This window comes from Periplaneta americana, chromosome 4, assembly GCF_040183065.1.
Source record: "Periplaneta americana isolate PAMFEO1 chromosome 4, P.americana_PAMFEO1_priV1, whole genome shotgun sequence".
Classification (NCBI taxonomy): domain Eukaryota; kingdom Metazoa; phylum Arthropoda; class Insecta; order Blattodea; family Blattidae; genus Periplaneta; species Periplaneta americana.
In genome coordinates, this window is record NC_091120.1 from 9,388,680 (window position 1) to 9,410,707 (window position 22,028).

Consider the following 22,028-nt stretch of genomic DNA (forward strand, 5'->3'; position numbering starts at 1 on the left):
TCTTGGATTGAATTATAAAACAAAAAATTACAATACCACATTAGTCCAAAATGAGCACTTTTCTCGGAAAGAAAACAAATTTTCCTCTAAATGTTAAACACTGTTTTACTCGATCCCACTATCCGTATGATTATGTTTTTTTTTTTTTAATTTTTTTCTCTTATCATTGAAAAACTCTTAAGTAATTATTTATGTCTTTGCAGTTTTTAAATAAATTGGACGGTTATCTTGCTAGTTAAATAAAAATATTAACACGATATTTCCTGGAAGCCTACTGCAGTGACTAAGGGACGAAATGCTATTATTCAGACCTGAGCTCGTGTGTATTCGTAGGTAAGCCGGCGATGCGTTGTTGCCAAACCACGCAGACGTCCAGCCTTATTTTCTAACTAACCAAGCACTTCGTTAAAAACATATAGGCTAATAAAAGTTTTCTGTTTTTTTAATGTAACCTACTGCACCCTTCAGTCTGCAAGGTTGCATCACTTATAACAATAATAATAATAATAATAATAATAATAATAATAATAATAATAATAATAATGTTATTTGCGTATAAATACAACATTGCACGGCACTGAAATAATTTTTGTTTTCAACATTTTAACCCAATACATCAGGACTGTCGCTGGGCAGTAACCTGAACACACGTTTCAGCGTCACATTGTTGACAAGTAACTCCATCTGTTAGCACAACCATAAAGCATTTAATAGATGCTACAGAGTTACCAACAACGAAAAAAAAAAACACATTTTAACCCACACCAACTCACTGTAGTAAGGTTCGCAGTGTATCCTGGTTTTGAACAAACATTCCAACTTATAGGATGAATTTGCGACATTATCTGATAAGACTCCTGGTACAATACTTCAGTGTCAATCAGAGAAAATCAAGAAATGCCAACAAAATTTAACTTTGAAAATTTCGTTTTCAATAACTGTAACTTCAAATAATAAATAAGTGTCTGTAAAAAACCTTTCGTGTCTTTAATCTGTTAATGTAACATTTCAGCTTATCTTAATTTTGAGGTTAGGTATTGTTCTTTCGTATTTCCGCTGTAAGTATTGGCAATAGTATTTAGTATGCCGTGATAGCAGTTTGTTTTTTGAACTTCATTACAAGGAAACACAATAAAGTCTTATTGCTGTGTTTTATAATAATTATTATCATGTACGTAAGTAATTCGGTTTTGCAAGTTATTTAATTTAATTCGTTGAACAATCTTATTAAATTTCACTCGTGGTTTCATCTCATTAGCATGATTTCAACGAGCCTTTCTATTGATTTTTGAATGAAAAATTTTAGGTCCGACCAGGATTTTAACTCGGACAGCATAACAGGCCAACGGCATGGACGATTCAGGCATCGAAAGTTGTATACTTTTAACGTCATTTTAATCTTCTTCAATGGTTTAGTTCTATAAATATTAAATAATCAATATTTTTAAATGTTTTAAGTTAATTTTAAACTAATACTAGTGGCTTGTGCAGCAATTGCTGCAAACTAAGTTCATTAGACGTACAAATAAACATTTTTCAGAATTATTTTCAATGAAGAATACCAGACTTTTTTCAAGTTATTTGCTTCCATAATAATAATAATAATAATAATAATAATAATAATAATAATAATAATAATAATAATAATAATAATAATGAAACAAACTCCCTCTGAATGGTTTTTTATGCCAAATACTTTTTCTTGAACTTATGCTCCTTCAGCTTTTGAGTTTCAACGCGAAAACGCAAGTAACAATGTCAGGACGATCAGTGGGTTTTCGTGTGGGAGTAAAGCAATAGCTATTTAAGGTCATTGTGGATTGTAGGTGAAAGTTAAAAAAAAAAGTCAGGTTTGCCATGCTTTCGAACAATGGACATAGCCTGCTGCATGTGAGCTTGAAATGTAGAGGGTAAAATCTTTTTATCCTGCTAAGAGATCTTGCTGAAATGATCGGGAGACTACAAAATTTTGTAGGCCTCTTCTTTTATCAGTAAGTAAATACCTTTTGGTCTTTCCTTAGGAACTGTAATTTTTGCGCTCTCTCGAGCCAATACTGAAGAGAATGACGCATATAAGTATCTACACCACACCGCCATTAAGTAATGAAAAAGACCCAACCCCACTTGATTAATAACTATAAAAATGTTTGATTTTTAAAAACAATGTTATTAGCTTGCGTAAGTTTTGTAGTTTTCAGTAACTTATACTATATAGCCGCCACTCAATAAATTATAGAAATCAAGAATTTAAGACATTCTCTACATCCAATTATATAACCCAAAACGTTTCACTTTCATATCATCAATATAGCATTAATATGTACATAATTAATGAAAAATAGTCACATCATAGCATTAACTATAATAATATTTCATTTCTAATTGTAATAATGTCATCAAACTACCTCAAGTTTTGTAGTTTTTAATATCCACTATACAGCCGTACTCAGAAAATTACACACCGCAGAATCAGATCTGTAAATTATTTTTAGCAAGTCTTGAAGTTTTTAATAACCAATTTAATTTGAGCTCTAAATTATGTCAGCATTCTTGCAGATCATGGCCTTCGTGTAATATTGTTTACTGTAGTATGTGTTTTGTTTTATTCTGAAATGCAATTACTGACGAGAGATGGATTTTAGAAAATAGGAAAATTATGTTGAAAAATTGACATTTCACTGAAAACTACTATTTTTCTGAAAAACGTTGGGTTCCAAGCTTCAAAATGAGGGGTCATTTATTAGATCAAATTGCTTTAAGTCTTAGTAATTAAAAATTTACTGTTTACAACCATAACAATAATTAATATACAATGTAAAATACGTATCTGAAGTTTCAAATGTAGTCTACCGATATCTCAACTTGGGGAATAAATGTTCATTAAGTCACTGTTGTCCCCAGATCCACAATTATAAATTTATTTATATGCTTTTCAATAGCCATTAACTTTTGAACTCATTAGAGGTTTGAAAACTACGTGCTTTTCGTCTATATAAAAGCGTCCAGCAATTTATTCTAACTCGTACATGCGACTTTACATATAAGCATTGAAAAAAAAAAAGCGCGGAAGCGTAATGGACATGGCAAAATGTCTGTTACTTCTCTATTTCAGATAAATACGAAACAGAAAAAATGAGTTTCCCGGAGGATGCGAACTGCAGGGAAGAGAGACTGCCTGACGAATACAATGCATCACAAAGCGACTCAAAGAGCCATTCCAATTTACATCACAGTTCGACGAAGGAATGTGACGTGTACAAATTGCATAAAATTTCGATGCCAAGTCGACAATTGTGACCTCATGCAGATGGGCAAACAGTGGCCTTCGGTTCGCTTATATAATGTATGACTAAATAAATATTGGATACGATGACATTACACAGAGCTGCAAAAACAAGCTGCAATAAATTCTAAAACAGAGAGTGATGCCATTAGAACGAAAACTACTGCATGACCAACTGCATAAAGCATTCCCATTTATATTGTACACTTTGGCTAATCAAAGCTAAGTTAATCTCAACAGCCATAAATAGCAAATACTGTACGGGCTTTATATCTCAGTAATTATCTACAAGTCCGAAAAACAGGCAGCGCTAGTGTACCCAATAATTCGTTACAAAACTATGTTGACCAGCGATTCTCAAACTTACTGGCACTGCGTACCCCCTTTCCATAGATCAGTTTTTTCGCGGACCCCTTCAAAGTCATCAATAGAGACCGGATTCTTATGTAGTTAGGCTACATATTGCATTCCTTTACTTGTAGACTACATTCCCTTTCTCTCTTATACCGAATTTTGCACACCTCTACTCCCTCTTACTTATCTGTCCGATTCCACAGTCTTTCTAGGTATCATAACTTAAATACTCGGTCACAATATGATAACACGCTACAAATACCACTCCACACATCATCTCTTTATTCTTCATCTTTCACTGTTGCTACTTCTCGTCACTGGAATTCTCTGCCGCCTGAAGTCAAGGGCTGCCGAACTTTAATTTCCTTTAAATGTAAATTAGAAAAATATTTTATGATGAGTTGCCAGACCTAAAGCGTTGCAAATATTTAATAGAATGTGTAATCATGTAAATCGTGTTTATTTATCACTTAACACCAATATGTATCCCACTGTGTTGTTGTTTTTTTATTAATCTATTTTTTGTGTACATTTTATTCAATTGTCGGTTTCTGGTTTAATTATGTAAATCCTATTTAATTGTAATCTAGTACTAATATGTATACTAATGTGTTTATTTTTATTTCTACTGTGTACATTTTTTATTGGATTATCGGCTTCTGTTTTTATGTGATTGGTATTTGATTCTAACAACATTAATATGTATTCCACTATGTTTATTTTTATTTTATGAGGTAAATTTTTATATAACTACCTCTTTTGATCTCATTATGTATCTAAATTGTATCAGTATGTAATTACTTAATTCTGATCCAGTTTTATGTTCAACTCTGTAAGCAAGTTTTAATCCTGGTTGAGTGTAAGAGAAGGCCTTACGGCCTTAACTGTGCCAGGTTAAATAAAGCCATTATTATTATTATTATTATTATTATTATTATTACTATTACTGAAAATGACAAATGTCGGCGATTTACGGTTCTGATATGGTTATAGTTGAGTTTCATTTTACATATTTTTCCATATTTTTAGTAATATTACACATTTTTCCACATTTTTAGTAATATTACATATTTTTCCATATTTTTAGTAATATTACATATTTTTAGTAATATTACACATTTTTCCATATTTTTAGTAATATTACACATTTTTCCATATTTTTAGTAATATTACACATTTTTACATATTTTTTTAGTAATATTACATATTTTTCCATATTTTTAGTAATATTACATATTTTTCCATAATTTTAGTAATATTACATATGTTTCCATATTTTTAGTAATATTACATATTTTTCCATATTTTTAGTAATATTACATATTTTTCATATTATGCCAAGAATGTAACATTTTTATACATATCTAGGCAATTATTCAGTTTTTAATTTTTTTATTAAATTATTTTTATTTTTCAGAGTAAAATTTTCTGATTTTTTTTTCATATACTGTACAGTATACTTGGACATATGTCTTAACGTCCCTGTTCCATTACTCCGATTGGAGGGCGCTTTTTGTTCTCACTATAGTACACGATGATGGTAAAGAGAGAGGGCTCGGAACTGACGTCTCTATGTTTTGTTCACAACTATAGAAAATACTTCAATTTCTAAAGCTGGCTTAAGACAACAGTTGTTTTATAAATAAAAAAAAAAACAAACAATACTAGGGATTCCAACTCTTTGTCAGTAAAACATAATAGTTCGGAGTGCCTCAACTCTATACATTTGCCCTAATGCTTTCTCTGAATCTGGGATGGTCAGGTGCGCCGGTCATTTAACTTTGTTACAAATTGAAAGTAGGCTACTAGCGAGGTATTTGGGTCGGGTGTCAGGTAAATCAAAATACCATTTTGTGTGTCAAAGAAAAATATTTTTCAGGAAATCTTAAGGCACAAGAAAAAAAAGCATAAATTATGGCAGAGACAAGTTGTATTTGCAAACTATACAATGAGGTGGAAATGCCAAGTCACTTTCCAGGCAATATCCTCCCACTTCAACTGATCAGTTAAATTGTGACGACATTTTTGTGAATTTAATGCATCAATTTAATAGTGACTTTAAATTACATATTTTATTAATACTGTATATTTAATTAAATATTTCCCCGATATTTGCTACATTTTATGTACATATTTCGCACTTTAATATTACATAAAAATCCAGGGCCTAGTCATCTATGAAATGATGTTTAGTTTAGATTTTGGGGTTAATATTAGGTGAATGTGAGTAGTGATATTTGTTATGTTTTCCAAAATCGAATCAGTATTGACTGAATATTTGAATTAAACGCAACGCAAATAATATAAAGCCCTCCTGAAAAAAAAAAAAAAAAAAAAAAAAAAAAAAACAGGTCTTCATTTATTTGTTACAGCAAAGTTCATATTAAAAATAGTAAAGCAAAACAATACTATACTTTCAATAATTTCTTTATGCTCGATAATGCCGAAATGTAGTAATTATAGACCTGGTAGCAGCCCTTTAATGGACCTCATTAAAGTACACCTATTCATTATAATTCAGTTGTTCAGCCAATGAGAAATATCCATTGTACTGATTGTACCATTATAAAACCGCAAGTATCGATTATTCTCGGATATGCAATCGAAAGACAACTAGCGAAAAGTCACGGAGGCTGGAAATCCAATACTGTCGCAGAAGGTTATGTTCTGTTACTATAATAATTAGCGTTAATTGTAAATAATATTCAAATAAATGCAATTAGTCATCTCGTTTTTCAAGGTCTAATTTAATTTCAATGTTATATCAATATTAATATTTAGTTTACTCTCTAGATTATATCAAGGTCAATGTGGACATCTGTTCCTCGGAAAAAATCAATACTTTCGCGTCTGCGCACATCTCACAATTTACGAGCTATGCACAAGGTCACTTCCGCTCTTCAGTCACATAAAAATAAAATGAATACTTCTGAATAATTTCAAGTTAGAAATATGGTCGAGCATAAAAAGTCGTATGGAACTTGACTATAATAGTAATTAAGACGCTCGTATGAAAATTATGGAACTCGCTTGCGCTCGTTTCATAAATAGACTCGCGACTTAATTACTACCATTATAGGCTCGTTGCATAATGTAATATTATACAATGTGTTATTTAAGTATGGAATATTACTAATAACTATTTATATATTCATTTTATGAAAAAAATACTAAAAACAAAAGTCATTGGAGATATCTAACTAAAACGTATAGCTGTGGTCTCACAAAAATATTGATTTAGGTATAGGTTGTGGCAAAAAATTACAGTTTTTAAATAGCACCCTATATAAAATTTTACATATTTGAAATCTCCATTCAATTTTACATGCAAATATAAATTTGACTCGGCATAAATTATGAATACTCTCTTGTAAATGTTACTTACATACTTACTTACTTACAATTGGCTTTTAAGGAACCCGAAGGTTCATTGCCCCCCTCACATAAGGGGATGTGAAGTAGCTACATGAGGAGATTCGTTGTGTGTCTGAAGATGATTCTCATAGAAGAGTCGATATAATTGCCACCAATAGAAGGACGCAGAAAGCGATGGTCTTAAACCCTACGATTTGCTTTGAACGAGACACGAATCAGGCACTGCAGATAAATGATGACAAGCGAGCTAAATATGTACCTTGTCTTCTATACCTCAGTGAAAAATATGATATTTCGTTTTACAACTGGGATGTTGCAGGCTTACTAATTGGAGCGAGGGGTTGTTTACCAAAATTTACATGTAATATCCTTAAAACATTTAAAATTCCCTTTTATGAGGTTCAGAAGATTGTAATGGAAATTCTGAAGGCCTCTCTTCAAATTCTACACTATCATTTATATGTTAAGATGTTGATAAAGCGTCGTAAAATAACCTACTAAAATAAATAAAATAAAAATTTATATTTTAACACATAAATGTTTGTTTTAATGTACAAATCGAATCATTATTTTACTCATTTCCTTTCCCTTTATCTTTTATATCTGTTAACTCCGGATCCCAGTGGTCAGCCTCACTAAGGACGGATGATTTTAAATATACTTGGCTCGGAAACATGACGGCCTCTCTTCTTGGAATTGGTAATCCCTCATAAACCCCCATCCTCTACTCAACCCCTGGCCGCGTGGCAGAAATACAATAGATCCCAGCATTGCCAAATCTAGCAGTCATTGCCTCTACCTGATGGCTTTCACCCGTTCTCAGTGTCTTTGTCGACGTGTTGTTTTATACCGTTGTGCGCCTCAATATGTCTAATTTATTCCGGCATGATTAATGAGTGTTGGAGCAGATGATCCGCAGCTAGGCCTCCTGATACACCTGAAGATCACGACAGGAACAACAAATAACACCGTTCGAAGAAAACAGAATATCTTATTTGCAGAGGAGCGTAGCTAAGAAAACAAAGTGTTAAAATTGTGTCTAACGTTAGAAATTCTATCCATAAAGTAATCGAAAGTTCAGGCAGTTTAATAAGTATACATCTTAATCACTTAACATCGGACGCAACCGGCGGAGTTGGATATATGGGCATAGAAATTAAGAATTACGGTTCACCAACTAAAGAGAAAATAAACAAATTAAAACAGAATTCGGTAAGATAGACGATTTTATACGTGATTTACTTCGCCAAACAGTATGTGAACAGTACGCGAAAGAGATATCGCCAACAGCAACACCGTCCTTAGCAACCTAAATATGACATTATTCACAACAGTGCTTAAAAGTTTTCTAACTTACAGCAGTGAATTAAATGTTTATAAATCACTCTCTACATGACAACCAACATATTAACATTAATTAAAATGAATGTAAATGAACTTCTTCGCCAACAACACATTACAAAGAAAAGCCCTACAATTTAAAATTAAATTTACACACCAATAATGAATAAAATATTGTATAGCACACTAGAGTAAACAGATTTTATGCGTTCGTGGAAATTATCACCCAAGGCGAAGCTGATAAAATCTAACTTTACTCTTTTGTACTATAAATTCTATAACTATTCAATGATCACAATTTCAGAAAATTTTACCAGCGCAACATTCTTAATTAAGTATAAAATTCTGGAACTTCAATAACATGAGAATTTAACACTTATTATAGAAGTCTGCATTTTTTTGTTTATTTAGGCAAAACATGTTAGTGAAAATATAAATATAAAGTGTTTTTAAAATAAGTTTGTTCATTTTTATACCAATTTTGTTTTAGTAATTATAAATTAAGGTATATTTACAAAGATAATATAGTCTTTCTGAAAATCGCGGTTTCACGGAACACAGTTTGAAAAACGTTCGCAAATCACAATGACTTCAAGAATTGGCAACTCGGCTAAGGGTTTATCCCTTGCGCGTGCCTGCAGTTAACTGGTGAAGGGGATGAGGGAAGGTCGTCATGTTTTCGTGCGAAGTATACATTTTAGTAGTCAGCACCAGTAGTACCAACGCAAACAAGAAATAATGGACATATTTTTCCTGGGACCCTGTATCAAGAACACGGTTCTTTTATGTGCTGTAAATTTAGGACACGAATCTCCCAGCTCTCCTTTCCTTCCGGAGAAAGCTAAGGATTCTATTGCCCTTTCAAATTCATCGCCCTCGGCCAGTTTTGAACCCGGTAACCTCGGATGTAACGATTGCACCACTGAGGACTCGAGCAACTTACAACAAGATAGAATCTAATTTTTGCAGGTGACGTCACTCTTCGCTACATTTTATGCAAACTCATATCTCCAAAGGGGAAAGGCCTAGGACGCTGCTCGATGGACATACTTGAGGAGTTAAGGTTGTAATGAAACGCGTGCTTCAAGTTCAACGTCCATAGTGGAACAAGCAGCTGAGATTTTTCGCCGCTGTTTAGCACCGTAATGCGTGATTATCATATGCAGTATGTGACGAAGCAGAAATTAAAGCAATACAATTCAGAAACCAACGTCATAGTGGCTTTCGCCTGCGTATTTGTATGTGACTTTAAGGGGAGAGGATGGTAATTTTTAAAACTTTTTTCCTATTTGATGTAAAATATTAATTTTTTGTATGTAGAGAGCTCATGGCTGTAGCAACTCAACAAAATATAAATATTTTGAATAAATTATTTGGGAGCCAGATTTGAAAAAAAAAAATGTACCCAATGCAGGATTTTACTAAACTCGATATATCTAAGCTATTTTTAAAGATAAATTCAAACACTATGTTACAATTTATTTGTAAAAGCATGCTCTACAAACTGTCTGTAACAGAATTTTGATATTAGTTCCTACATTTGTAAAATAAACAATTAAAATTTAATAACATTTTTTTTTTATTTTCTTTCTTGCAACAGAGAGACTTATTTTTAAAATGAAATGAATTAGGGAAATTACGTTACAGAGAAAAGTTTCCTATTAGTCTAGAGAATGTGTATTCTAAATTTCATTCATATATCTTTAATAGTTCAAAAATTATATCGATTTTTGTCTGGCTATGTAGCAAAAAAAATAAAGTTCCAGAAACAGCAATCAAAGGGGGTGTGATTTAATAATCCAGAGCGCAGGAACTTTAAAAATGGCGTCTCAACATCCAATAAGGGCACAGATACCCACACAATTTTATACAATGTATTCCACACACATCACAGAGTATTTTAAAGAAAAATTTGGTTTTGAAAAAAAAATGAAGTTCCGGAAACAACAAACAAAGGGCGGTGTGATTTAAAAATCCAGAGCGCAGGAAGTTTAAAAATGGCGTCTCAACATCCAATAAGGGCACAGATACCCACACAATGTTATACAATGTATTCCACACACATCACAGAGTATTTTAAAGAAAAATTTGGTTTTGAAAAAAAAAATGAAGTTCCGGAAACAACAAACAAAGGGCGGTGTGATTTAAAAATCCAGAGCGCAGGAACTTGAAAAATGGCGTCTCAACATCCAATAAGGGCACAGATACCCACACAATGTTATACAATGTATTCCACACACATCACAGAGTATTTTAAAGAAAAATTTGGTTTTGAAAAAAAAAATGAAGTTCCGGAAACAACAAACAAAGGGCGGTGTGATTTAAAAATCCAGAGCGCAGGAAGTTTAAAAATGGCGTCTCAACAACCGATAAGGGCACAAATACCCACAAAATGTTATACAATGTATTCTACACATATCACAGAGTATTTTAAAGGAAAAAATTGTTTTTTGAAAATTTACTCATTTTTCACCAAAAAATACCATCCTCTTCCCTTAATGCCTGCTTGCAATAAACTTCGCTAAATGTAGTTCGCTTTTGGTCGAAGATCTGGAAATGAACTAAGTTCTATCTCTATGTCGTATATTTGTCTTAGATTCTTTTTAGTTGGTTTAGTGCTTATATGCTGCTGCTGCTGCTCCTATGGTGCTACAGCCCAATGTGAGCCTTGGCCTCCTCAAGGCGTCTCTTCCAATATTCTAAATCTCTGGCCTTCGTTTTCCATGCCCTTATCCCAAGAATATTCACGGCGTCCTTTCTGACTTCATCCTCCCATCTTTTCCTGGGCTTTCCAACTATTCTTTTCCCATGCATTTGTTGGGTGAAGGACCTGGTTGCTATCCGCTTCTCATCCATTCTCACTAAATATCCTGCCCACTGTAATCTTCTGGATACTTACGATGAAAGAGTAATGGAACGGAGAAAAATTCTCTCCGGCGCCGGGATCTGAGCCCGGGTTTTCAGCTCTACGTGCTGATGCTTTATCCACTAAGCCACACCGGATACAACCCCGGCGTCGGATAGAATCGTCTCAGATTAAGCTCCAACCCGGGTTCAAATCCCGGCGCCGAAGAGAATTTTTCTCCGTTCCATTACTCTTTCATCGTATGATGACGCAGAATATCTGCATGGAAATATCATATGTACTTCGGTACATTAAAATAATATATTCTGGATACTTCCATATCTTTATATAACTGATATAACTCACAAAGGAAGGGTTTCGGCTCGAAGAGAATTTCGTATCCAAAATTTGTATACAGGCCCATATTTACATTTCTGTAAAGCTCCCAAAAGTATTCGTTTGTGTAATGTGTGGTTTGTCTGTTAGAGCACTGTACAAGTTGAGGGGTGGGGAGAGCACTGCACAAGTTAAGGGGATGGGACACCTTACCCGTAAGCCTAGCCTAGCCTAGAAGCTTGTGCGAGTGGTAAAATGTCTAAAGCCCATTTAAGAGCATTTTTCTCCAACGTTCTGTCTGAAAATATTGCAGCTAATCAAAAGTGTACACTGTTGTGTGATTTATTGAATGCGCACAAGGACACAACCTTAAATGAATTATTCCAAGGCTAGGACATAGAATGTATGATCATTCAACTTAAAAAAAAAAAAAACTAAATATATCCAGCCTCTGAATATCTATTTCCTTAGACAAAACAAAATATATGCTTGGAGGATAACAGATTACATAGGGACTCTTGCTGAGAATCCAGAACTTAACTTGGGAAATCGAGTGTTTATAATGAAAATGCACTCTGTTATTCATAACCAGTTGTCTGCTCCAGTATACCGCCCCATGCTTCAGTATTCCTGGCAGTCAGCTGGTTACGTGAATCGTGAACAAGTCTTGGACTTCAAAAATGTAATTCAGGTGGCATTTGATTTTCCAGCACTGGAGTGTGGTTCAGGTGTTGCTTCTGCGTGTTGTGCTTATTGCTCTGCCCCATACTGTTTCATGCATTTTATAGAGAATCCTCATGTACATTTTTAAAGAAGTGTATTGACCAATACCAACCAAACGGAGAGTTACACAAATGAATGCTTTTACGGTCTTCATCACCATTGTAAGGTAAGCCTCTGTACAAATTTTTAACCAAAAATTCCTGTTCGAGCCGAAACTCTTCCCTTGTCAGAATTGTATCTTATTTTCCATCCTTTCTCATCTTGGACTGGACCAAAAATCCGTCTTAAAATCCTTCTCTCGAAGCTGTTCAATCTTTCCTCCGCCTTACTTTGCAAGGTCCGTGTCTCACAACCATAGCACAATATTGGTCTTATTATTGTTTTATACAATCGTATTTTGTTAATCCTATGTATTGTTTGGGATTTCAACAAGTTAATGATCGAAAAATAGGCTTTGTTAGGCAGTAATATTCTTTCTTTTATCTCCACTAATTCATCATTCTCCTTGTTTACTATGGTACCCAAATATTTAAAGTTTTTTACCATTTCAATATCAGTATTATTCAGTTGGATAACTTAGTGTTTATAGGCCTATAGTATCATAAAAATAGAGAAAGATCCTACGAAAAGTGGAGTTTGCCGTAACTTCTTGACCCATATAGCTTACACATATATAATGTCCTCACTTACTTACTTACTTACGGCTTTTAAGGAACCCGGAGGTTCATTGCCGCCCTCAGATAAGCCTGTCATTGGTCCCTCTCCTGAGCAAGATTAATCCAGTCTCTACAATCATATTCCACCTTCTTCAAATCCATTTTATATTATCCTCCCACCTACGTCTCGACCACCCCAAAGATCTTTATCTCTCCGGCCAACTAACACTTTATATGCATTTTTGGATTCGTCCATACTTGCTACATGTCTTGTAGAGACCGACAAAACCTCATTCAGGCCTGCCCATAACTGTTTACCTTCGGGAGTGGGTTTTACGTACGGTAACGTTCGCCTGCACTCAACCTTCCTTCACAATCAGGCAGGTAGTTTCGTTTCCAGTTACTCCAAACAGTCCTGGTGGTGACCCGAAAGGACTATTTTTGTTAAGGTTTCCATAACGCTCTTAGCTGTGAAAAAATCCATTTGGCATTACTTTTTAGTATGATAATTGAGCTTAACTTTCGGAAACTTACGGAACATTTTACTGCAGGGATATTGGTGTCCACCATCACAAAGTGAAGAATGCTTTATCTAAATCTAGTAGTTCGAAAAATATTTTCAACAGTAATCTCACTAGACGTTTTGATTTATCTAGAGAAAATCAAAACTCGAGTGGGATTTAATTTACTATTACACGATTAGAAGAAAGTATATAAAGATTAGAAGTAACGAAGTACTCCAATACAATAAAATATTAATTGACTTACGAAAATACAACTGTCTTCAAATGTATTATTGTACCATCTCAACATTACAAATATTACGCTAGATGCATGCTAGATGGCAGTAGTGAGCAATGCCTTCTCGTCGAGAAGTTCTCGATCTATTATACACGATGACAATGTTACTAGTCAAGAAGGCTTTGTTGATTCAGTTTCATTTTTATTAAAATGCAACATTCCACTTCAATTATCCGAATCCCAGTAATCAACGTCACTTGACAGATGATTTTCAATAAATCTTAATATTAAATAATCTCTGATACGTGACTATCCATAATATCATATAGCAGAAGCTATAACATAACCTAACTAATATACATAAGTGTTAGAAAAGTTTTAATTAACGACGATGACATAAAAAATAAAAATGAATAATTTTAAAATGAATAATTATTGAATGTACAATTTTCAAATTTGAATGTGGTTGGTGGTTCAATTGATGTTATATTGGACGTGTGCGTAATAGAAGTGGAACTCGTTGATTTAGGCCTACATGGTGTATTCAACTTATTCAGGATTTCCCAATGGTGCTCTTCATTTATTTGTAAATCGGATTTCAGAAGATGCATAGGTATGATCAGTGATTTTTATTAATTCTTGTTCTTGAATGCCAATGCGAGTCATATTTGTAACTGCTGTGCATCGACTGGAGTGGTTTGTAATTATATATATATATATATATATATATATATATATATATATATATATATATAAGTTATATATATATATTTTTTTTTTGACGTCCAGACCAGCGCAGTTTCAAATGTTGGCAAACAAAGAAACAAATGCTAGGGACGCGATAAAATTAAACAAATGCTAGGGACGCGATAAAATTGTGCGATAAGCAGCTATGATTGGTTGATATACGTCCTTTCGTCAAAAGTAGTATGACGTAGTAAGAGTGTAATAGTCATATTAAAATTTTATTTCTCTGACTCTCCCGAATTTGGTGGCCTTATTACATGGCAGAGAGTCGGAATAGTTTTTTTATTTGCATCACAATGTGAAACTCAAATTTAATTTGCTACTACTGTTCCAACTACTGACAAATACATAATGGAAACTTTTAATGAAATGTTTATACGAAATTCATCTCATCAAGTGAATAACTATCAACGAACTAAAGACTTGAGGGAATTAAACTTGCTTGTATCGCTCAGGGCGGATTATTAGTTTAAACTCGCGGAATACTACGCTTCGAGGTTCGGTGAACAAAGCAACTTGTTACAACTGCAGTTCGGAATTCTCGTGGGTGTTCCTCAAGCAACCGGATGCACTTTGCTTGACTGTTATGAATATAAGCAGTAAATCATATCTGCAACAATATAATCTAGCTCGTTCAATCGACTGTTCAAAGTATTACGTCTGTAAGTTATGGTGTGGTGCCATAAATCCATATAAACATCACAGAATGTTCCAAATACATCTGGAAAAACAGATTCTCTACTATTTTCATCTATCCTTTCGTATGGTTTTCAGCAACCAACACGTAACGTATTTAAACGTCCACTGAATAGAAAACCGATATACTACAAACTGCAACCTTTGACAGACGTATCTCATTTCACTTGAATATGGACGATTAATTTATCTCATTTTTAGAATTAACACTTACAAGAAGGAGAGAACAAATATCTGTATTGATGCAAAATTTAAACGTTCAGCTATTAAAGGTAATTCTATTATTACACTGTATTCTTCATTAAAGCAAAGTAACAGTACAAAACAGCCAAAATCTGAATTTATTAGAAAACGCGGAGTGGGGAATTAATTCCTCGAACATTCACGAGCTACATGTCTCACAAAAAATGAGGAGGGATGTTCAAAACAGCTATAAACGGTCACGAAAAGAACTGAGTTGTTAAAAAGTCATGAACTTGATTCTTCACAAAAATGACACCGGTAGGAAGCTGTTTTAAACAGCCGTGAACTGAATTTATCACGAAAATAAAAGGAAGACGTCTAAGACAGCCATGAACTGGATTCATCACGAAAATAAAATGAAGCTGTTTAAAAACTGTTATTAACTGGATTTATCACGAAAATAAAAGGAAGCTGTTTAAAAACTGTTATTAACTGGATTCATCACGAAAATAAAAGGAAGCTGTTTAAAAACTGTTATTAAATGGATTCATCACGAAAATAGAAGGAAGCTGTTTAAAAACTGTTATTAACTGGATTCATCACGAAAATAAAAGGAAGCTGTTTAAAAACTGTTATTAACTGGATTTATCACGAAAACAAAAGGAATCTGATTAATACAGCCATGAGTTGGATTCATCACGAAAATAAAAGGAAGCTGTTTAAGACAGTGATGAACTGGATTAATCACGAAAATAAAAGAAAACTGTTTAAGACAGTCATGAACTGGATTCATAACGAAAATAAAAGGAAGCTGTTTAAAAACTGTTATTAACTGGATTCATCACGAAAATAAAAGGAAGCTGTTTAAAAACTGTTATTAACTGGATTCATCACGAAAATAGAAGGAAGCTGCTTAAAAACTGTTATTAACTAGATTTATCACGAAAACAAAAGGAATCTGATTAATACAGCCATGAGTTGGATTCGTCACGAAAATAAAAGGAAGTTGTTTAAGACAGTAATGAACTGGATTCATCACGAAAATAAAAGAAAACTGTTTAAGACAGTCATGAACTGGATTCATCACGAAAATAAAAGAAAACTGTTTAAGACAGTCATGAACTGGATTCATCACGAAAACAAAAGGAATCTGATTAATACAGCCATGAGTTGGATTCATCATGAAAATAAAAAGCTGTTTAATAAAGTAATGAACTGGATTCATCACGAAAATAAAAGAAAGCTGTTTAAGACAGTCATGAACTGGATTCATCACGAAAATAAAGGAAGCTGTTTAAAAACAGTTATTAACTGGATTCATCACGAAAACAAAAGGAATCTAATTAATACAGCCATGAGTTGGATTCATCATGAAAATAAAAAGCTGTTTAATAAAGTAATGAACTGGATTCATCACGAAAATAAAAGAAAGCTGTTTAAGACAGTCATGAACTGGATTCATCACGAAAATAAAGGAAGCTGTTTAAAAACAGTTATTAACTGGATTCATCACGAAAACAAAAGGAATCTGATTAATACAGCCATGAGTTGGATTCATAATGAAAATAAAAAGCTGTTTAATAAAGTAATGAACTGGATTCATCACGAAAATAAAAGAAAGCTGTTTAAGACAGTCATGAACTGGATTCATCACGAAAATAAAGGAAGCTGTTTAAAAACAGTTATTAACTCGATTCATCACGAAAACAAAAGGAATCTAATTAATACAGCCATGAGTTGGATTCATAACGAAAATAAAAGGAAGGTGTTTAATACAGCCACAAGTTGGATTCATCACGAAAACAAAAGGAAGCTGTTTAAGATAGCCATGAACTGGATTCATCACAGAAATAAAAGGAATCTGTTTAATAGCTACGAACTGGATTGATGAATGACTCACTTGTCAATGTTTATTATTTATTTGGGTGTGCAAAGAAATTTATACAAAATTTCATCCGTTTATTAGACAATTTATGTTTGCATAGGCCTATGACATTTCAGATAAAAGAAACAACAATTTCTGTAAAGCTTGCAGAGACCACTGTGTATGCAGATGCTGAAAATATTACTGTATGATTTTGTACTTGTTTTAGACTTCCATACTCTCTGTGAAGCAGTGTGGTATCCAACAACAATAAATACAATTCTAGACAGATACCTTTTCATAACGGAGGCGCTCAACGCAGAAATGGAGCAAGTCACAAACTTATATTTCCACTTTATCTCTTTGTAACAGTGGGCGAAATGCGATTCACATGTGCTGAAATCTCATGAGAAAACTGGAAATGATGAAGAATGCATTATGAGGAGCTCTTTAAAGCAGTAAACTCAATATGCAAATTTTGTGGGTTGGGCCCATTTGTGCGGTGAGGGCCTCAGTTATTAAAGTGAAATACAGTCGAAACAACTTTTATCACTGAAATACTTAAATCTTTGTGTAATCAGCCATCTTGACCAAACACAGTTGCGGCCACATAATATCATATTGTTAGACTATATTTCAACATCAACTGATATGTGTTATGCTATACTAGTTTAAATGTCGTTGTGTACAATATATTAGAGTAATCAATTCACCTTTCTTTTCACAAAATATCCATAAAATTGGGTGCACATAACAATCAAATTTTTCTACGGTAACCCTATATAAAACACGCATAAACAATTCCAAAATGTACTACAATTAGGAAGTTGTAATCTGTTGCAATTGCAAATGAATTTCATTTTAGTTAAACTTACCGAAAATAAAAACGCCACTACAGGAAGAAATGATCCATACCTGTAAAATTAAAACATAAAACAGGTTTAATAAAAACTACTTTTGATAACTTAAGTTTATTCATTCCTACAATACCATGATTTTAACACATTTAATAATGCTCAAATTCTTTTAATAGTGGCAACATACTGTTATATGTCAGACAAGCAAAGAAATCAATGCTAGGATCATTGCGTTTATTTGTTTTGTGGTGCTAATCATTTTATTTAAAATAAAGTTTTATTTTACGATAAGTATCATAATATATTAAGTCAACCAATAAACACAAACAAGTCTTAATACAGGTGCAATAAAATGTGTACAGACTCGTAAAGCAAGTAGTCAGTGTAAATAATTGTTTTATTATGATTTATTGTTTTATTGTAATTTATTGTTTTATTGTAATTTCTACGATTTATTTACGTTTATTTATGTGTGTAAATACAAAGGCTGTTTCCAGCTACAACGTTCACGTCTAAAACAAGTAGGCCTACTCATAATTTCTGTAATCTGGCATTAGAGACAGTAATACATGGAGACAAAAACAACCTACAAACATATCTAAATGAACAGAAGTCGTAACAACATGGCCGAAATATATTATAGGCCTATATACATTTCAATATTAACTCATTTTTAATTGTGAATATTCAAATTTCAATCTTTTTAATAAATTATCATATTATTCACTTTAAACTCATTTCTCTTTGATAAAAATTATTTATTTATGTATTTATTTATTTATTCATTTATTCATTCATTCATCCATCCATTCATTCATTCATTCCTTCATTCATTCATTTATTCATTTATTTATTTTAAAAAGTAGAATTTAAATATACAAAACCCAGGAAATAGGCGTAAACTAATGAGCATTGGCTTTTCCTTTTTGGGTGAAAAATATATCATCCATACCATAGTCTGGATTAAATTCACAGTGCGGCGTGCTGTATTTGTACAAGAGCGTGTCCGTTCGACTACCAATCATTCACAGAAAATAAATGGTAAGCACAACAATTCTCAGGCTCGGGTACAAGCCTTCGGGTCCCTGCTCCGTACAAAAGAAAAAAAATGAAACATAAGGAGAAGGGGAACCTCATCCAAAAGGCTGGGAAACACTGAAGAGGAATATAGAACTGATAAATACGGAATTCTGTATCAATTTGAAAAGAAAACAATTAAATTATACTTTTGTTTAGGCCTAATGCAAAATAGTAGTATGTTTAAATCTTCACAGAACTGTTTAAAAATAATAAATAATAACAAGTATTATTATTATTATGATTATGATTATGATTATTATTATTATTATTATTATTATTATTATTATTATTATTATTATTATTATTATTATTATTATGGTTTTCCCCAGCCGTGGGACTGAAACCGGATAGTCTATGGCGAGTCCTCGGCATCACTTCGTTTCATCCCTTTTGTCTGATTACCTGGTTGGGTTTTTACCGAGGTTTTCCGCAACCAAAACGCAAATGCCGGGTAATCTTTTGGCGAATCCTAGGCCCCAGTGGCGTATACTGGTTAAAGGGTTTGGGCTACCGCTGACCCTATTATTACACAAAATATATCTAACAATTACTTTAATTTTAATTACTATGGTAAAACTAATAATACAAAATTATTACATTATGTTATATTATAAACTTTTTCTTTTGTAATTTCCTTGGGCTACCGCCGGTAGCCCGCAAAATAAGCCCCTGCTAGGCCCTCACCTCATCTCACTACATCTCGCCAAAATATTGTAAAAAATTACAGAAAATTGTAAAAAATTGTAGAAAATTTACAAAATTGTAAAACTGTAAAAATTGTAAAATATTGTCAAAATTGTAACGGTCAGCGCGTCTGGCTGTGAAACCAGGTGGCCCGGGTTCGAATCCCGGTCGGGACAAGTTACCTGGTTGAGGTTTTTTCCGGGGTTTTCCCTCAACCCAATACGAGCAAATGCTGGGTAACTTTCGGTGCTGGACCCCGGACTCATTTCACCGGCATTATCACCTTCATATCATTCAGACGCTAAATAACCTAGATGTTGATACAGCGTCGTAAAATAACCAATGAAATAAATTGTCAAAATTGTAAAAAATTTGTAAAAATTGTAATTGTAATATTGTAAAATTTTTACTTATTCCACATCTTAAAGCTTCATTGCTCATGTAAGATCTATAGAATATAGGCCTAATAAGTAAAATGAAATTAAATGAAAATTATTATTCTGTTCTCGGCCCCTGTTAACTGCGGACACCGAGGGGGTCGCGTTCCCCCGTTTGAGAACCACTGCTACAGACTGTCAATATCGTTGAATAAAATAGTACTACAACTATCACCAGTCTTTACAGCAGCAGTGTCAGAGTTGTAAGCTCCAATACCGGTTGTGGAGCTAGACCGGGGATTGAACTTGCTTATGTCCGTGGAAAAACCGGAGCACGAAATCAGTCTAGTGGAGCGTTCCGCTCCGGTTAGCCCTGACTGACATCGCTGCTTTACAGCTTCCACCTATTTATTTGCAGTTGCAATAATAATAATAATAATAATAATAATAATAATAATAATAATAATAATAATAATAATAATAATAATAATGTCTACTATCATAGGCTATACTTTACAAAAATAAATTTAATTTCCAAGAAGGAACATGTATTGTGGGTCCCTATCACCACGGCATGGCGCGTCCTCAGGTTGCGGATAGAGGAGACGGCCTCCAGCTATGGAGGGTAGCTGCGAATATATTGAATAAGCAGTCGTGGACAGCCGATAAGGGGTGGTCCGCCAGCTTGGGGGTTGGGCGAAGGGCTAACAACCCATCACCGTAAAAAACAGCTTGTTACGAATCCCTACAATAAGCCTCGGAATAGGACTGATTCTCTGGCACGAAATTTGGAACAAAGTATATGATTATGTCTCGTGACGAGAATATTGTACGAAATGGAAATATAAAAATTGGAGATTTATCCTTCGAAGGGGTGGAAAAATTCAAATACCTTGGAACAACAGTAACAAATATAAATGACACTCGGGAGGAAATTAAACGCAGAATAAATATGGGAAATGTGTGTTATTGTTTGGTTGAGAAGCTTTTGTTATCTAGTCTGCTGTCAAAAAATCTGAAAGTTAGAATTTATAAAACAGTTATATTACCGGTTGTTCTGTATGGTTGTGAAACTTGGACTCCCACTTTGAGAGAGGAAAATAGGTTAAGGGTATTTGAGAATAAGGTGCATAGAAAAATATTTGGGGCTAAGAGGGATGAAGTTACAGGAGAATGGAGAAAGTTACACAACGCAGAGCTGCACGCATTGTATTCTTCACCTGACATAATTAGGAACATTAAATCCAGACGTTTGAGATGGGCAGGGCATGTAGCACGTATGGGCGAATCCAGAGTGTTAGTTGGAAGGCTGGAGGGGAAAAAGACTTTTGGGGAGGATAATATTAAAATGGATTTGAGGGAGACGGGATATGATGGTAGAGACTGGATTAATCTTGCTCAGGATAGGGACAAATGGCGGGCTTATGTGGGGGCGGCAATGAACCTCCGGATTCCTTAAAAGGCAGTAAGTAGATAAGTAATTTATTTATTTATTTATTTATTTAGAATATTAACGTGCAAAACAACAGCACAAGGCCAATTAAAGTTTAGCACGATAAAGAACAAAACAAAATAACAAATGATGATTAGAATGAATGATAGAAATGGCAGTGAGATGGAATACAATCAATATAATAGTCATCACTAATCTTTGACCAAATGCAACAAAATAAATAGCAATATCTAACAATAATAACAAGTAAGGATATATCATGATAAACTCAAAAGGTGTATACTATACATTAAATGGATCCAAGCTTAATCCATGCAAATTAGCATATTTTATACATCTGCAGATCGGGGAGAGAGATTTTGAATTTCTATTATAAAAAATGTTATGAAATCTTAAACCCTTAGCAGGAATACGAAGACTGATATTGCTTATG

The 22,028-nt window shown here is 33.5% G+C and overlaps 1 protein-coding gene across 3 annotated transcripts in view; it reads right to left on the reverse strand.

The window, feature by feature from the left end:
* Positions 1 to 22,028, reverse strand: part of LOC138697518 (hexosaminidase D-like) — a 942,328-nt gene that overhangs the window by 608,792 nt on the left and 311,508 nt on the right. The window contains exon 2 of one of the 3 annotated variants that reach the window (XM_069822822.1): positions 18,020 to 18,059. The exons of the other annotated variants lie outside the window; for them this stretch is intronic. The gene's annotated coding sequence lies outside the window, so the exon portion shown is untranslated. The remainder of the gene's footprint in view (positions 1 to 18,019; positions 18,060 to 22,028) is intronic. 3 annotated transcript variants of the gene reach the window in all.